The 17,848-nt window shown below is 45.1% G+C and overlaps 1 protein-coding gene across 2 annotated transcripts in view; it reads left to right on the top strand.

Moving 5' to 3' along the window:
• LOC118382723 (A-kinase anchor protein SPHKAP-like) overlaps positions 1-17,848 on the top strand; it is a 131,532-nt gene that overhangs the window by 21,469 nt on the left and 92,215 nt on the right. The window lies entirely within an intron of this gene.

Genomic DNA, 17,848 nt, shown 5'->3' with positions numbered 1-17,848 from the left:
CATGCCAGCTTTAATTTATCAAGACTATATTAGCCAGAGATTATAAGGTTGGAACCTGTGCATATTTTAATGCAATGTGTTTGGTGTAGATAACATTCATCAATACAAAATAATGAATCGTCAATCAAAACTAGGAATGCATTTACTCAAATCAACTAATACGATTTATTAGTCACAAAACAAGTGACACTAAAACAATTACGGTGTACGTGAAATACATGACAAAATACAAAAGAGTACATTACTATCACCAATAGGCTAAGATGTATGTGGTTAGATGTGTCTTCAGTTCAGAATAATCTCTAAGAGAAAAGCACTGTGTCTGATACACACAGGAAGCTTGCTAACAACATTTCAAACATAAAAAGATATGAAATAACCTATTAGTCTAAAACTATGGCATACTGCTTAAACCAGGAGATTGCATTACAGTGTCTCCATAAACTGTCACACCCTAATCTGTTCACCTGTCTTTGTGCTTGTCTCCACCCCCCTCCAGGTGTCGCCCATCTTCCCCATTATCCCCTGTGTATTTATACCTGTGTTCTCTGTTTGTCTGTTGCCAGTTCGTTTTGTTCGTGAAACCTTCCAGCCTTTGTTCCCCTGCTCCTGTCTGTTTCTTGCTCCTGTTTCCTAGTCCTTCCCGGTTTTGACCCTTCTGCCTGCCCTGACCCTGAGACTGCCTGCTGTTCTATACCTTGCCCCACCTCACTGGATTACTGACCCCTGCCTGCCCTGACCCTGAGACTGCCTGCCCTGACCCTGAGACTGCCTGCCCTGACCCTGAGACTGCCTGCCGTTCTGGTCCCTTTGCACCCTCTCTGGATTACTGACCCCTGCCTGCCCTGACCCTGAGACTGCCTGCCGTTCTGGTCCCTTTGCACCCTCTCTGGATTACTGACCCCTGCCTGCCCTGACCCTGAGACTGTCTGCCCTGACCCTGAGACTGCCTGCCCTGACCCTGAGACTGCCTGCCGTTCTGGTCCCTTTGCACCCTCTCTGGATTACTGACCCCTGCCCGCCCTGACCCTGAGACTGCCTGCCGTTCTGGTCCCTTTGCACCCTCTCTGGATTACTGACCCCTGCCTGCCCTGACCCTGAGACTGCCTGCCCTGACCCTGAGACTGCCTGCCGTTCCGGTCCCTTTGCACCCTCTCTGGATTACTGACTCCTGCCTGCCCTGACCCTGAGACTGCCTGCCCTGACCCTGAGACTGCCTGCCGTTCTGGTCCCTTTGCACCCTCTCTGGATTACTGACCCCTGCCTGCCCTGACCCTGAGACTGCCTGCCCTGACCCTGAGACTGCCTGCCGTTCTGGTCCCTTTGCACCCTCTCTGGATTACTGACCCCTGCCCGCCCTGACCCTGAGACTGCCTGGTCCCTTTGCACCCTTCTGGTCCCGCCCTTTGCACTCTCTCTGGATTACTGACCCCTGCCTGCCCTGACCCTGAGACTGCCTGCCCTGACCCTGAGACTGCCTGCCGTTCTGGTCCCTTTGCACCCTCTCTGGATTACTGACTCCTGCCTGCCCTGACCCTGAGACTGCCTGCCCTGACCCTGAGACTGCCTGCCGTTCTGGTCCCTTTGCACCCTCTCTGGATTACTGACCCCTGTCTGTCTTTAACCTGTTGTTTGCCTGTCCCTGTATTACAAATACACTTTTGTTTCTTCGACACTGTCTGCATCTGGGTCATACTTGAAACAGAGTTTCAACACCAATTGTATTCTTCCCAGAGAGCCACATCTCAGTAACTCTCATCATCTAATTAACATCACTTTGTTTGGCCAAAACAATAAACAAAAGTCATAAAAACACCACATTATTCTTGAATCGAATCATCACAACTCTTATTTTTCTTGTGTTTCCTCCCTGCCAAAATAAAGGTTAAATATATATATATATAAATTCCATTTAAATTTGTGTCACTCCATCTTTGAACAGATTAGCCCAGTAACTTTGTAAAAAGAAATCCATACCAGTACAATAAAACAAATCAAAATGTACAACGCTTTATGAACTCCTGAAACTCTCAGGGTCTTTGGGAATGTCCTGCCCCAGAGAAAACCACGGATAAAGTGTGTCTGACTCTTGTGACAGCCAACATATGGTCAGCCATCCGAGGTGTCATAAAACCTGATTAAGTCATCACGCTGGGCCTCGGTGCCTGCAACTCGCTAGACGCGAGTATCACCTTCTCTCATTTTATACCACACGCACACGCACACGCACACGCACACACTACTTAAGGGTACAAAAACAATTCTGGGAGGGTCTTCAGACAGACAACTCACCCAACAAATCACAAGTTTAAGTGTGTGGGGTTTAAAATGTGGCCAGGAATTGTGCTGGTGAAAAATAATCCCCTCGTAAATCAAATCAAATGTATTTATAAAGCCCTTCTTACATCAGCTGATGTCTCAAAGTGCTGTACAGAAACCCAGCCTAAAACCCCAAACAGCAAGAAATGCAGGTGTAGATGAGGCTCTGGGTGGATTTTGGCCTCTTCCTCTCTGCCCAACCGATGCTGGTGTTGTCAGCAGACATGTATGCTGGAACATTGTTTACATTATGGGAGGCAACACGCCTGCCTAGGGAGACCAGCATTTCCTCATTCCCACAGTATTAGCAGGTGTGCATCTGTACGTGTGAGAAAAGGTGTAATAATGTACCTGTGTATGTATTATACGTTTGTTATCAACAGGGAGAAAAAGCCTTTCCTCGAGTACACACACACACACACACACACACACACACACACACACACACACACACACACACACACACACACACACACACACACACAGAGAGACACACAGACACACACACAGACACACACACACACACACACACACACACACACACACACACACACACACACACACACACACACACACACACACACACACACACACACACACACACACACACACACACACACACACACACACACACACACACACACAGAGAGACACACAGACACAGACAGACACAGACACACACAGACACACACACACACACACACGCACGCACGCACACACACACACACACACACACACACACACACACACACACACACACACACACACACACACACACACACACACACACAAGACTAAAGAAACCTTCACACCTCTCTTTCACAGGACAAGGAGGACTTGAGAACTTGAGAAAAATGGTTTGGGTGTGAAAATAGTGTTGCTCAGATACTCAGATGCTCAGATGCTCTGCAAAAGATCACTCTCTCCCTCTCTCTCTCTCTCTGTCTATCTCTCTCTCTCCTTCCCTCAACGCTCTCTCTCTCTCTGTCTATCTCTCTCTCTCCTTCCCTCAATGCTCTCTCTCTCTGTCTATCTCTCTCTCTCCTTCCCTCAATGCTCTCTCTCTCTCTGTCTATCTCTTTCTCTCCTTCCCTCAACGCTCTCTCTCTCTCTGTCTATCTCTCTCTCTCCTTCCCTCAACACTCTCTTTCACTCTCACTTTCTCTTTCCCACTCTCTCTCTCTCTCTCTCTTCTCTCTCTTCTTCCTCTCTCATCCTCTCTCTCTCCCTTTCTCTTTCCCACTCTCTCTCTCTTCTCTCTTTTCTTCCTCTCTCATCCTCTCTCTCTCCCTTTCTCTTTCCCACTCTCTCTCTCTTCTCTCTCTTCTTCCTCTCTCATCATCTCTCTCTCCCTTTCTCTTTCCCACTCTCTCTCTCTCTTCTCTCTCTTCTTCCTCTCTCATCCTCTCTCTCTCCCTTTCTCTTTCCCAATCTCTCTCTTCTCTCTCTTCTTCCTCTCTCATCCTCTCTCTCTCCCTTTCTCTTTCCCACTCTCTCTCTCTTCTCTATCTTCTTCCTCTCTCATCCTCTCTCTCTCTCCCTTTCTCGCTCCCTCTGTACCCCCCACCCCCTTTTTTAAGCACATACAATACAAATGTCACGTTAGGAATGAGTGCAGAGCGAAAAAAGAATGTTATCCTCCCATGAATGCATCCATCCAACCAACAGGGAGAGAGTTGGCTCACTGAATAGCAACGTCATGTCCTATTCCTGATGCATTTCAACAAAAGCCATCCTAAATGGTCCTGTGGAACACGGCCATTAATTGGATGCTTCAGCCTCGTTAGTGCCATCACACGAAATGGATCTGAGGAAAAGATCCATCAATTAATGCTTGAGTCTCGTTTACAATCTGATGGGAGAACATTGCAAGGATGTTTTGGTTGTTGTCAGGGTGAAAAGGGGAGAGAGGGAAATAGAAAAAGAGTGAGACTAATGAGGAGAAAAAGAGAGAGAGAGAGAGAGAGAGCAGGAGGAGAGAGAGAAAGATGGACAGAGAGAGAGATAGAAAGACAGGGAGAGGCCATATAACGAGGAACATTTGAGTGAACTCTTGTCGTCAGAATGTGGCTCTGTTCGTGTTACTAAATCTCCAGTGCAGAAGCACACGCAGCACGTGTCTCTGGCCATTAATATGCACTCAGCCACATCACATCACTGAAAGGCCAGGGAGTGACTGCAATTTCATTTCCCAAGAAGAATCCCCCCCGCACTCTCCGAGAAGTTCATTTAAAATGCCCTCCAACCACGACTTAGCCTCAATTGTATTTGGAGGAAACGGACGTGTTGGAGAGTGAAAATGTAGAGGAAATATTTCTGATGAAGCCGGAAATGACACCGCAACGTTCGGAATGTGAAATGTCACATGTCATTCATTGGTCTTTTCATTGTGTTCTCAGTCTAAAGGACCTCACAACCCCGATCACAGCCTGGCTGATTCCCTATAAGGAGAATAGAGAGGGAGTGGTAGGTTGAAAGCCAAGCCTGTAACTCCTGATGAAGATCAGTGAAATGATGGAGATACGTTTCTGCTGGATAATGTGGGAGCCGACACAATAGAGAGAGCCTGTGGAATCAAGGACATTTAATTTGATAGATATGGGGGAGTGATGTCTTAGATCACGTTGAAGCTCACACACTCTCTCTCGCTCTCTTGCTCTCTCTCTCTTGCTCTCTTTATCACTCTCTCTCTATCTCTTTCTTTCTCTCTCTTTAACTGCCTAAAAAAGAGGCAAAAGACAGTGATTGAGAGAACACCTATTTTGCCCTCTCTGTGTCTTCGCCTTGCTTTGAAGGAGATGGCTGTTTGTTAATCAGTGCTCTGTAATAGGGCATCATTAAGTAATTTATAATCATTCATTGCAACAGAACTCTCTCTTGTTCTTCAGGTGTTTTTGTACTTCTGTCTTTCTGTGCCATACTTTTGATAAGAATCTCTGGTTCTCTGGCCCTGTGTGTCTCTCTGAGTAGCTGATCTAGGATCATATCCTGCCTGTCCATATCATCTGATTTATTATGGTCTAAAAGACAAAACTGATCAGAACTTACTAGTCTGCTGCAATACCAAACCCCAGGTGTGTGTTCTGTCCAGCCTCATGCCTTCAGCTGCTCGTTTCTCCTTGTGTCTTTTGTCTATGAATAACTCACAGGAGAGAGGAACTACTGCCTATCAACAGGGAGACGTGCTATGAATGGACCCTTATTTTTCACATTTTACAGAGATGATCTTTTGGTGGAAGAGCGTGGGCAGGGGAAGTAAGTGAGTATGTGTGTGTGAGAGCTTGCCGTGTGTGTGTGCATGCCTCTATACTTTTGTGTGTGTGTGTGTGTGTGTGTGTGTGTGTGTGTGTGTGTGTGTGTGTGTGTGTGTGTGTGTGTGTGTGTGTGTGTGTGTGTGTGTGTGTGTGTGTGTGTGTGTGTGTGTGTGTGTGTGTGTGTGTGTGTGTGTGTGTGTGTGTGTGTGCGTGCATGCCTCTATACTTTTGTGTGTGTGTGTGTGTGTGTGTGTTGCCGTTGTGTTTCTATTTGGCCGTGCAATACTGTGCTGTGGGAACCACAGACCCTTTCAGTGAAGGGTCAGAAAGACTGCTTTTCCCCTCTGAGGAGCGGCCGTCTGGCTCAGGAGAAAACAGCGGAAAACAAACCCTCCTAATGTGGTGACTCACTGGCTGTTAAAAGGCGATTATGTTTCTCTTTTTCCTCTCCTCCCTCCCCCTTCCCCCCTCTCCCGGTTTGGTCAGCAGGTAAGGAAATCTCCTCTCTCACCACCGACAGCCATTGTCTGGAGAGGCCAGACACATTTGGCCTGACAGAAATTACATTTATTTGAGTGGCTGTGTTGGGGAGCTGGGGGGGGATGAACAGAAGTTGGATGAGTTATGTGTGTCTGGTATAGAGAGGGAAGATGGAGCTATTGAGAGACACTTAATAACAGGGGTAACCTATCATCACACTGTCCGACTGGGGGTATCAAGTGAATAGTTCCACAATACTTGAGCAGATTGCTTATTTCAGCCTACGGTTGTGCTGAGGCCCTCAGGAGTGAAAGGAATGATGTGAAAATATAATACAGCTAGCTGGCTGAGCCAACAGCTCTGTCATCCATCCTCTCCCCACAGACGGAGACCACAAACACACAATTAAAGCCAATCCTGGACACTGGCTACATCTCATCTCACACATCTCACACTGGCTAACAGATATCTCACACACCTCTTTAACTAGAGGGGGATAAAAATATACTAACTGGGAGAGTGAACAAATGACATGATAAAGACGTATGTGCTTGGGTAGGTTCTACACACGCGCACACACAGGACTAGAGGATAACACGTTAAAAGGAAATGAAGAGGTGCTGATTAAGAGGGAGAGAAAACCACTAGCAGATGGAAAAAGAGGCTTTACCTGATTGTCACTTCTTTTCTCCTGGGAACAAGAAGCCCTTTGTGTTAAGTGTTAGTGTTCCCACACAAATACTTAGTGCGCACACACGCACACACACGCACACACACACACACACAAACACACACACACACACACACACACACACACACACACGCACGCACGCACGCACGCACGCACACACCCACACCCACACCCACACCCACACTCACACGCACACCCACACGCACGCACGCACGCACACACACACACCCATAAAATGGTCAAAGACTCCAGCCACCCCAGTCATAGGCTGTTTTCTCTGCTACTGCATGGCAAGCGTTACCGGAGAGCAAAGTCTAAGTCCTAAAGGTTCCTTAACAGCTTCTATAAGAATAAAGAAACGCACACCTATTAAGACGAGGTGCTGGCTAGTGGAGTAGAAACTTGAAAATAAAAGAGAGCCGCACACTCTAGGAGCTCAGATGCAAAAATGTTTAATACCAGCGTTTCGACAGCCAAGCTGTCTTCATCAGGGTATAATCACAAACACTGCGGGATGACTCGTTTATATAGTGTCAAAAGACACAGGTGTCTGTAATCATGGCCAAGAGTGGCCTAATATCATTGGTTAATTATCAAATATTAAAATGGCATACAAAGAACAACATACAAACATGCAAAATGTCACCCTCCCTAGGAGAGGGGGTGACCTTGATCATTTATTGTTAAAACGAGAGGCTGCCTGGATCTTTAATTTAAAGACCCTTGCGCCCTTCGGTCTCAACGTAGACTTTGATCTGAAGCCATTCTTGTGATTATTGTGACTTTGCCATTGTAATTGTTTGTAAACTTGTGTAGTTAAATTAATCTATGATCGTATGCTATCCATTTGTTTGTATGCTGTTCTTTGTATGACATTTTAATATTTGATAATTAACCAATGGTATTAGGCCAGAGCTCCTAGAGTGTGTGGCTCTCCTTAACAGCTTCTACCAGAAGCCATAAGATTCCTGAACAATTAATCAAATGGCCACCGGACTATTTACATTGACCCCCCTTGTTTTTACACTGCTGATACCCGCTGTTTATTATCTATGCAAGTACATGTACAAATTACCACGACTAACCTGTACCCCCACACATTGACTCGGTACCCTCTGTATGTAGCCTAGTTATTGTTATTTTATTGTGTTACTTTTTATTACATTTTTTACTTTAGATTATTAAGTAAATACTTTCTTAACTCTATTTCTTGAACTGCATTGTTGGTTAAGGGCTTGTAAGTAACCATTTCACGGTAAGGTTGTTGTATTTGGCACATGTGACAAATCCAATTGATTTGATTTGATTGTCTTCTCCTCCTACAGTAAGTGCTTGCAGTGTTTCTGATCTGAATCCACTACTGCAAAACAGCAGCACACCCATTCACTTTCTCTTTCTCTCCCCCTTTCTCCCTCTCGCTCTAAAAACCAAATGACTCTCCTGATTGGAATTGTTCACTGATTGAACAGCTCTTAGTGACAAATGACAGTGTGAAGTGGTGAATCTTGGGAAATAGGCCTGTCAAAGAGCATCAGCGTCTAACGATCTCAGAACGTGTGTGAGTGTGTGCGTACATGTATGTGTGCGTGCGTGTATGTGTGTTTGTGTGTGTGCGTGCGTGTATGTGTGTTTGTGTGTGTGCGTGCGTATATGTGTGCGTGCGTGTATGTGTGTTTGTGTGTGTGCGAGTGTCTGTCTGTCTCTATGGATCTAATTACTGTCTTATCTCAGTCCGACTTGGCATCTCTGTCTCAGTAGTAGAGTACAGCACTGTAGTGGTTTTGTTTAGGCTGAAAGTTACGTCTCAAAGTGCATCTCTGATTACGTCGTTCCTTTCCAACGGGTTGTGACACTCTGCGACTGTCAATTTCTACAGCAACTGTGCGTGCATTGTATCTAGTTTGTCAGACTGACTCAGTATTTGAGGTGTATTTCATTATGTGTTACGTACGCCTCTAGGAAGAAGGAACGCAACACCCTGCTTCAACTCAACTCCCCGTGGAGTGAAAGAGGTATGGGGTTGTAGGTGCGAGTAAGGATGACAAAGGCAGAGAGTGTTACCGTTTACAAGGAATTTATTCCATCACACAGTGAATTTTGGGGAAAAGTGGCTGGACGGAACCAAAGCAAATAAAGTAAATATCAAAGCCCCCTCTCCTACCTTACCTGCCTACCCACAACTTACCTAATTTAGCACCACCTGGTGCCCTAACCAAAATACAGAGGGTGGTCCGCCCAGGTCTTACCTAGTGTGCCTAGACAGTGAATATACTGCGGGTATATGTATGCCCGCAGGCCTCTTGCCTAAGCACTCCCAAGGTGCCTTCCCCTTCCCCCCTGGGAACTAAAACAGAACAAAAACTATTTCAATAATTAAAACCACTGCATCCTATTGGCACACACATACCTCAGAAGCCGCAGCTACACAATGCTTCACAAAATTCTGAGCAACAACTAACACAGAATATACCCATTAGCTCCCCAGCAACAATCAACACAGGACACTCAACAGAACACTGGCTTATATAGCTTCAGAAGGAGTCGGTAATTGAAGACAGCTGCGTCGTCTGACGAGAGGGCAGGGTCCGCTCCAATTAGCAATGGGGTCCGACCAATCAGCTGCTTGGGGGAATTCAGGAAGCCATCCTGAAACACACACATACTGTACATACAAATACACAAACCACAACACAGGAACTGGGGAACATAACATCATGTTATTCATTATATGATTTATAATATATCAATATATTCATCTGACATACTGTCTGTGGTTGTGTTTCAGGTGTTTGGATAGGGATAGGACTGAGAGGTAAGTTTAGTTATGGATCAGACAGGCAAACTCTCTGGCTAAATCATGTTTCATGATTTAGGTAAAGTACAATGTAATTAACTTACTTCAACCCACCCCTGTTTTCCTTTTCTCATGAAGGAAAAAAATCTAAACCTGCACTGTAATCTTTAATCATGCTTAATTTTCTTCTTAAATAGTCATTGGTTCATATTAAACATCTTGTAATGGCAAACAGCAGGGGGTTCACCCTGTCTTCAGCTGGGAGGCAGGATAGACAGACCCTCTCTCTCTGTATTTCTGTATCCTCTGTCTCTCTCTCGCTCGCTCTCATTGCACTACTGTGAGGACTAATGAGAAGGAATAGATACAAAATATGACAAAACCCGAACAGAGCTGTGTTGAGGGGATGATCCCATTCAGAGAGGGAAAAGACATGAGAGGAGAGAGCGACTAAGAGAGCGAAGATGCAGCATGAATTATGCCTTTTGGACTAGTTAGCAGGAGATCAGCAGTGTCTGCAGACACTGAATGCATGAATGTTGATTCTGAATGAATGTCTAGTACTCCGAGGCAGAACACCAGAACATGACTGTGCTGCAGGCCATGTTCTGGCTCACTAATAAAAATACAAATAGCTATATTCAAAATGCATAGCTTCCTCTATCCACATCTCTGCCTCTCTCTCTCTAACACACCAACAAAAAGATACGCACGCACGCACGCACGCACGCACGCACACGCACACGCACACGCACACGCACACGCACACGCACACACACACACACACACACACACACACACACACACACACACACACACACACACACACACACACACACACAACCCCCCATACCTGCACACTACCCCCCCTCACACACACACACTACCGCCCCATACACGCACACTAAATCCCCCTATACGCACACGTTCACTAAAAACATCTATATTGCTCCTACCCCAACCACTTGTCCAGTCCACCCCCACACACGCAAATACAAAATATACAAACATGTGAGTCACATCATCACATGTAAATGGCAGATAGGTCTCTCTCTCTCTTTCTATCCCCACAGTCGCATGATGAGACTCAGGCCACCATAAAGAGGCAGCTTCCAGGCGAAAACAAAAAATGCACACTGGCTTTCTTCGACAATTCGACCCAACTAAACACAGCCTGAACACGGGCACGATTGATCAGTCAGTCCGATACAAAAACAGTCTCTTTTTTTCACCACAAGTTTTTCTGTGTCACATCTCCCAGTAGAATACATCAACCAGTCTCATTCTGAAAGGGCAAACGGAGCCATGCTCACCCCAGGGAGAGAGGTGTATCTGCCATGCCGTATGACATTGCAAAGTTAGACCTGTTTAATGGACTCCGGTGCACATGTCTCTGTGTAGTTTTCCTGGTGTGTTTGTCCTTTGCTTATAATCATTAATGCAAACATTAATTTGCTTGTGGGAAACACATTTCTGAAGTGTCTCGCATCTTTCTCAACCTCGAAATGGAGCAGTGTGTAAATGTTTTGCTAGGCGGTTTAGAGGAGATCGTGTGTGTGTGTGTGTGTGTGTGTGTGTGCGTGAGCGTGAGCGTACGTTTGTGGGCAAGCATGAATCAGCCGGGGTAGATAGGAAGTGCAGCAGCAATTAACGTAATTAATGCACAATGAATACAGAGGTTGGTCGATGCCAGTCAGTTAGATGCTGTGGACACATCTCTGACGGATAAGGGCTTATTCTCACGCCTAGTAACATGACGCACAATACAGCAGGGAAATCTGTCTCAAAGTAGGTCATAGATGATCGACAGGTAGAAATGGATGAGCTGAAGCGACAACGCAGAGAGTAAAGGGGGAGAGAGAGATGGATAGAGGGAGTGAGTGGTATCGAGAGAGGGGGGTCGTGAAAGAGAGAGGGAGAGAGAGCGAGAGAGGAAGAGAGAGGGCGACAAGGTGAATGATTCCTTGTATAATTCACATTACTACAAGTGTTGCGTCGTGATTTTGATACACTTAATCCAATAGGCTGAATCCACTGGGAACACATAACTTAACAAGACATCGTGTCCTTCCTTATCACCTGGTCTGTGATTATAATACAGGCCTACACTAAGAATGGCGAGTCATACATTCACAGCTTGAACTGTAGATTTCACCCGCAAAGCTTTATGCCTATGTCCTCATTCTACCTTGCTTCCCTAGCTAATATGCATGGACACACACACTAAATGCAATTATCGGAGTGCATAATATACATACTAATCCATCGGGCCATCAATCACAAGGCGCAGCCTGGCAGATATAGCTAATTGCATTATGAACAGTTTTTTAGTAAATGCTCTTATCCAGAGTGACTTAAAGGAGCAATTAGGGTTAAGTGCCTCAACAGATTTTTCACCTGAATACGTGACATGTCTATGTGGCTGCCTATCGAATCAATGATCCTGTGGTGCCAGGGGGGAAAATGTATTGTCCGGTGTAGCCTACCTGAACAGCTCGGATAGAATGTTTTTTTTTGTAAAAACCAGTATTAATGCCAAATAACACAGGCAGTCCACTCTCAAAACACTAGCTTACTACAAACGTTGGATCTTAATTTGATCACTCTTTTTCTGCTGTGAACTTTTCTGCACAGCAGGAAATGCAAACTTGTGGTGTATTTAGGGTTTAAAAGGGTTTCTAAAATTTTATTTCCACTTTAAAATGTAAGACTTGATTTGCCCTAACAGAAAATGTATCACACCTAGAATTTTTTTAAATGAATGATTATCCATGTTATAACTCACAGTTCCTGTTTCTGGAGGATTATTTACCTCTGTATACCTTGTTTCATTACGCAGTACAGCCTACTGCAACTTCCATATATAGTTCCATTCATTGTTTTACTGGTACTGGGCTTCCTTCAGAGGACATGCATGTGTTCGTGAGAGACTCACCTTTCCATAGAGGGGTCAAAATAATGTATAGGCTAAACCCTTCAGATGCTGTAGACGTTTTTGTGAAAAGATACATTTTCGGGATGTCTCATGATCTGAAAAACATCTCTGTTGCTGTGTCACCTTTCACTGCAGACGTGGAAAGGTGATATCAGTGGATGTGGTGGATTGAGACGCAGCCCATGCAAAATACAGAAACTCAGCAAAAAAGGAAACGTCCTCTCACTGTCAACTGCGTTTGTTTTCAGCAAACTTAACATGTGTAAATATTTGCATGAACATAACAAGATTCAACAACCGAGACATGAACTGAACAAGTTCCATAGACATGTGACTAACAGAAATGGAATAATGTGTCCCTGAAGAAAGAGGGGGTCAAAATCAAAAGTAACAGTCAGTATCTGGTGTGGCCACCAGCTGCATTAAGTACTGCAGTGCATCTCCTCCTCATGGACTGCACCAGATTTGCCAGTTCTTGCTGTGAGATGTTACCTCACTCTTCCACCAAGGCACCTGCAAGTTCCCCGACATTTCTGGGGGGGGAATGGCCCTAGCCCTCGCCCGTCGATCCAACAGGTCCCAGACGTGCTCAATGGGATTGAGATCCGGGCTCATCGCTGGCCATGGCAGAACACTGACATTCCTGTCTTGCAGGAAATCACGCACAGAACGAGCAGAATGGCTGGTGGCATTGTCATGCTGGAGGGTCATGTCAGTATGGCTGGCGCCGACAAAGATGGTCACCTCGCTTCGCGTTCTCAGGAAACTATGCTGTATTTAGTTTTTTATGTATTATTTCTTTTACTTTTATACTTTTATTACATACAGCCGGGATGAACTATTGATATAAGAGCAACATCAACTTACCAACATTACAACCAGGAAAACGACTTTCCCAAAGCGGATCCTCTGTTTGGACCACCACCCAGGACAATGGATTGGATCCCAGTAGGCGACCCAAAACAATGGCGCCGCAGAAGGGGCAGACGGAGATGTCTTCTGGTCAGGCTCCGTAGACGGGCACATCGCTCACCGCTCCCGAGTATACTACTCGCCAATGTCCAGTCTCTTGACAACAAGGTAGACGAAATTCGAGCAAGGGTTTCCTTCCAGAGAGATATCAGAGATTGGAACATTCTCTGTTTCACAGAAACATGGCTCACTTGGGATGCGTTAACAGAGTCGGTACAGCCAACCGGTTTCTTCACGCATCTTGCTGACAAAAACAAACATCTCTTCGGTAAGAAGAAAGATGGGGGTGTATGCCTTATGATTGACAAGTCGTGGTGTGATCATAACAACATACAGGAACTCAAGTCCTTTTGTTCACCTGACCTAGAATTCCTTACAATCAAATGCCAACTGCATTATCTACCAAGAGAATTCTCTTCGATTATAATCACAGCCGTGTATATCCCCCCATGCAGACACCATGACGGCCATGAAATAACTTCATTGGACTCTATGTAAACTGGAAACCACATATCCTGAGGCTGCATTTATTGTAGCTGGGGATTTTAACTAAGCTAATCTGAAAACAAGGCTCCCTAAAGTTAATCAGCATGTCGAATGCGCTACCCGGGCTGGCAGCATTCTGGATCATTGCTACTCTAACTTCCGGGACGCATACAAAGCCCTCCCTCGCCCTCCTTTCGGCAAATCTGACCACGACTCAATTTTGTTGCTCCCAGCCTATAGACAGAAACTTAAACAGGAAACGCCCGTGCCTAGGTCTGTTCAATGCAATGCTGGAAACGCCCGTGCCTAGGTCTGTTCAATGCTGGTCCGACCAATCTGATTCCACGCTTCAAGATTGCTTCGATCACGTGGACTGCGATATGTTCCGGATAGCAAGTGCATCGGTGATGTTGTACCCACGGTGACTATTAAAACCTTCCCTAACCAGAAACTGTGGATTGATGGCAGCATTCGCACAAAACTGAAAGCGAGATTGATGGCAAGTCAACCGGAAACATGACCGAATACAAACAGTGTAGCTATTCCCTCCGCAAGGTAATCAAACAAGCTAAACGTCAGTATAGAGACAAAATAGAGTCACAATTCAATGGCTCAGACAGGACACGTATGTGGCAGGGTCTACAGTCAATCACAGATTACAAAAAGAAAACCAGCCCCGTCGTGGACACCGACGCTCCCAGACAAACTAAACAACTTCTTTACTTGCTTTGAGGACAATACAGTGCCACTGATACAGCCCGCTACCAAAACCCGCAGGCTCTCCTTCAATGCAGCCAACACATTTAAATGGGTTAACCCTTGCAAGGCTGCCGGCCCAGATGGCTTCCCTAGCCGCATCCTCAGAGCATGCGCAGACCAGCTGGCTGGTGTGACTACAGACATATTCAATCAATCCATATCCCAGTCTGCTGGTCCCACATGCTTCAAGAGGGTCACCATTGTTCCTGTTCCAAAGAAAGCTAACTGAGCTAAATGACTATCCCCAGTAACACTCACTTCCGTCATCATGAAGTGCTTTGAGAGACTAGTCAAGGATCATATCACCTCCACTCTAGCTGACACCCTAGACCCACATCAATTTGCTTATAGCCCCAATAGGTCCACAGACGACGCAATCAAACTGCACACTGCTCTAACCCATCTGGACAAGAGGAATAACGATGTAAGAATGCTGTTCATCGATTACAGCTCAGCATTTAACAGCATAGTACCCTCCAAACTCGTCATTAAGCTCGAGACCCTGGGTCTCAACCCCACCCTGTGTAACTGGGTCTTGTACTTTCAGACGGGCTGCCCCCAGGTGGTGAGGGTAGGAAACAACATCTCCACCCCGCTGATCCTCAACACTTGGGTCCCACAAAGGGTGTGTTCTCAGCCCCCTCCTGTACTCCCTGTTCACCCATTACTGCATGGCTATGCACGCCTCCAACTCAATCATCAAGTTTGCAGACGACACTACAGTGGTAGACTTGATTACCAACAACCACGAGACGCCCTACAGGGAGGAAATGAGGACCCTCAGAGGGTGGTGTCAGGAAAATAACCTCACACTCAACGTCAACAAAACAACGGAGATGATCGTGGACTTCAGGAAACAGCAGAGGAAGCACCCCTCTATCCACATCGACGGGATAGTAGTGGATCGACGGGATAGTAGTGGAGAAAGTGAAAAGTTTTAAGTTCCTCGGCGTACACATCACCGACAAACTGTGCTCTGGATAAGAGCGTCTGCTAAATGACTTAAATGTAAATGTAAATGTAGTCCACCCGCAACAGCGCCTCTTTTACCTCAGGAGACTGAAAAAAATTGTCTTTTCACCTAAAACACTCACGCACTTTTACAGATGCACAATCAAGAGCATCCTGTCGGGCTGTATCACCGCCTGGTACGGCAACTGCGCCGCCCACAACCACAAGGCTCTCCAAAGGGTAGTGAGGTCTGCACAACACATCACCGGGGGCAAACTACCTGCCCTCCAGGACACCTACACCACCCGATGTCACAGGAAGGCCAAAAAGATAATCAAGGACAACAACCACCCGAGCCACTACCTGTTCACCCCTCTATCATCCAGAAGGCGAGGTCAGTACAGGTGCATCAAAGCTGGGACCGAGGGACTGAAAGACAGCTTCTATCTCAAGGCCATCAGACTGTTAAACAGCCATCACTAACATTGAGTGGCTGCTGCCAACACACTGACTCAAATCTCTAGCAACTTTAAAAATAAAAAATTGGATGTAATAAATGTATCACTAGTCACTTTAAACAATGCCACGTTATACGTATAATGTTTACACACCCTACATTACTCATCTTATATGTATATTCTGTACGATATGATATACATATGTCTATACAATCCACTGCATCTTGCCTATGCCGCACGGCCATCGCTCATCCACATATATACATATATATTCTTGTTAATTCCTTTATACTTGTGTGCATAAGGTAGTTGTTGTGAAATTGTTGGATTACTTGTTAGATACTACTGCATGGTCGGAACTAGATGCACAAGCATTTTGCAACACTCGCATTAAAATCTGCTAACCATGTATATTTGACCAATACAATTTCATTTGATTTGGATAAGCCTGCAGGAAGGGTAACACATGGGGGAGGAGGATGTCTCCCCTGTAACACACAGCATTGAGATTGCCTGCAATGTCAACAAGCTCAGTTTGATGATGCTGTGACACACCGCCCCCTCCACCTCCAAATAGCACTTTCTTAGGCGTCTCACAGTACTGACATTGCAATTTATTGCCCTGGCCACATCTGCAGTCCTCATGCCTCCTTGTAGCATGCCTAAGGCACGTTCACGCAGATGAATATTTTTTTTAATATATATTATATATATATATATATTATATATGAGCAGGAACCCTGGGCATATTTCTTTTGGTGTTTTCAGAGTCAGTAGAAAGGCCTCTTTAGTGTCCTAGGTTTTCATAACTGTACCCTTATTTGCCTACAGTCTGTAAGCTGTTTGTGTCTTAACGACCGTTCCACAGGTGCATGTTCATTAATTGTTTATGTTTCATTGACCAAGCATGGGAAACAGTGTTTAAACCCTTTACAATGAAAATATGTGAAGTTATTTAGATTTTTACAAATTATTATTTACAGTTTCTTTTTTTGCTGAGTTTATATCTAGCTTTAACAAATATATTTTTATTGTTGTTCTTTATTATGCTATTTGATTTTCTGCTTTAGAATTTATTCAAGCTGCTATTTATAAACCTGTTAATAGAAATTACACATCAAATAGCCTAGCAATGAGGGAAAAAGGTTGAGGATAACTTTAGGCCATTTATTGTTGAACTATTTCTGTTTTCGTCTGGGTAATAGCCTACACTAGTGGGCTGCAATTAAGAACATGTTTATTAAATTTAACATGAGAATCCTCTGGTCTCCTGATGTCCTCCTGAGACATTGTGCATTGTATGTCCATTGTGCTGCACACAATTTAACTTCGTCTTGAATGATGCATGCCAAACTATACCAGAGATAAGGGACTGTTAATGTTGCAACCACACAACCCAAACACTGGTTCACTAGTATGAAGAAGATCGTAAAGCCCTTCTTTTGTTTGAGCCCTCAAGTTTTCCGCTAAAGATGATCTGTTTGCATCTGCCAATTTATTGGCTGTCCAGTATCCAGACCACCTGTCCCAGAGCTTCCTATACAGTTCATCTCTTTCCATGTGTGTTGGAAAACCTCCCAAAACATAGCCAAAGCAAAGCACCTTACACACAGGGAATTTATTGATTTTCCAATGTGCCATTTTTGGTTCTGAAAGAGAATGAATTATGTATTCATATGAATTATAGATGGAGTTGTACAGTGGTGATGGACTTCTTAGAGGAGAATAGTTCTCTCTCCCTCTTATTTT

Source organism: Oncorhynchus keta, chromosome 1, assembly GCF_023373465.1.
Source record: "Oncorhynchus keta strain PuntledgeMale-10-30-2019 chromosome 1, Oket_V2, whole genome shotgun sequence".
In the NCBI taxonomy this organism is placed as follows: Eukaryota; Metazoa; Chordata; class Actinopteri; order Salmoniformes; family Salmonidae; genus Oncorhynchus; species Oncorhynchus keta.
The sequence above is the reverse complement of the archived record's forward strand: the minus strand, read 5'-3'. Positions and strand labels throughout refer to the sequence as shown.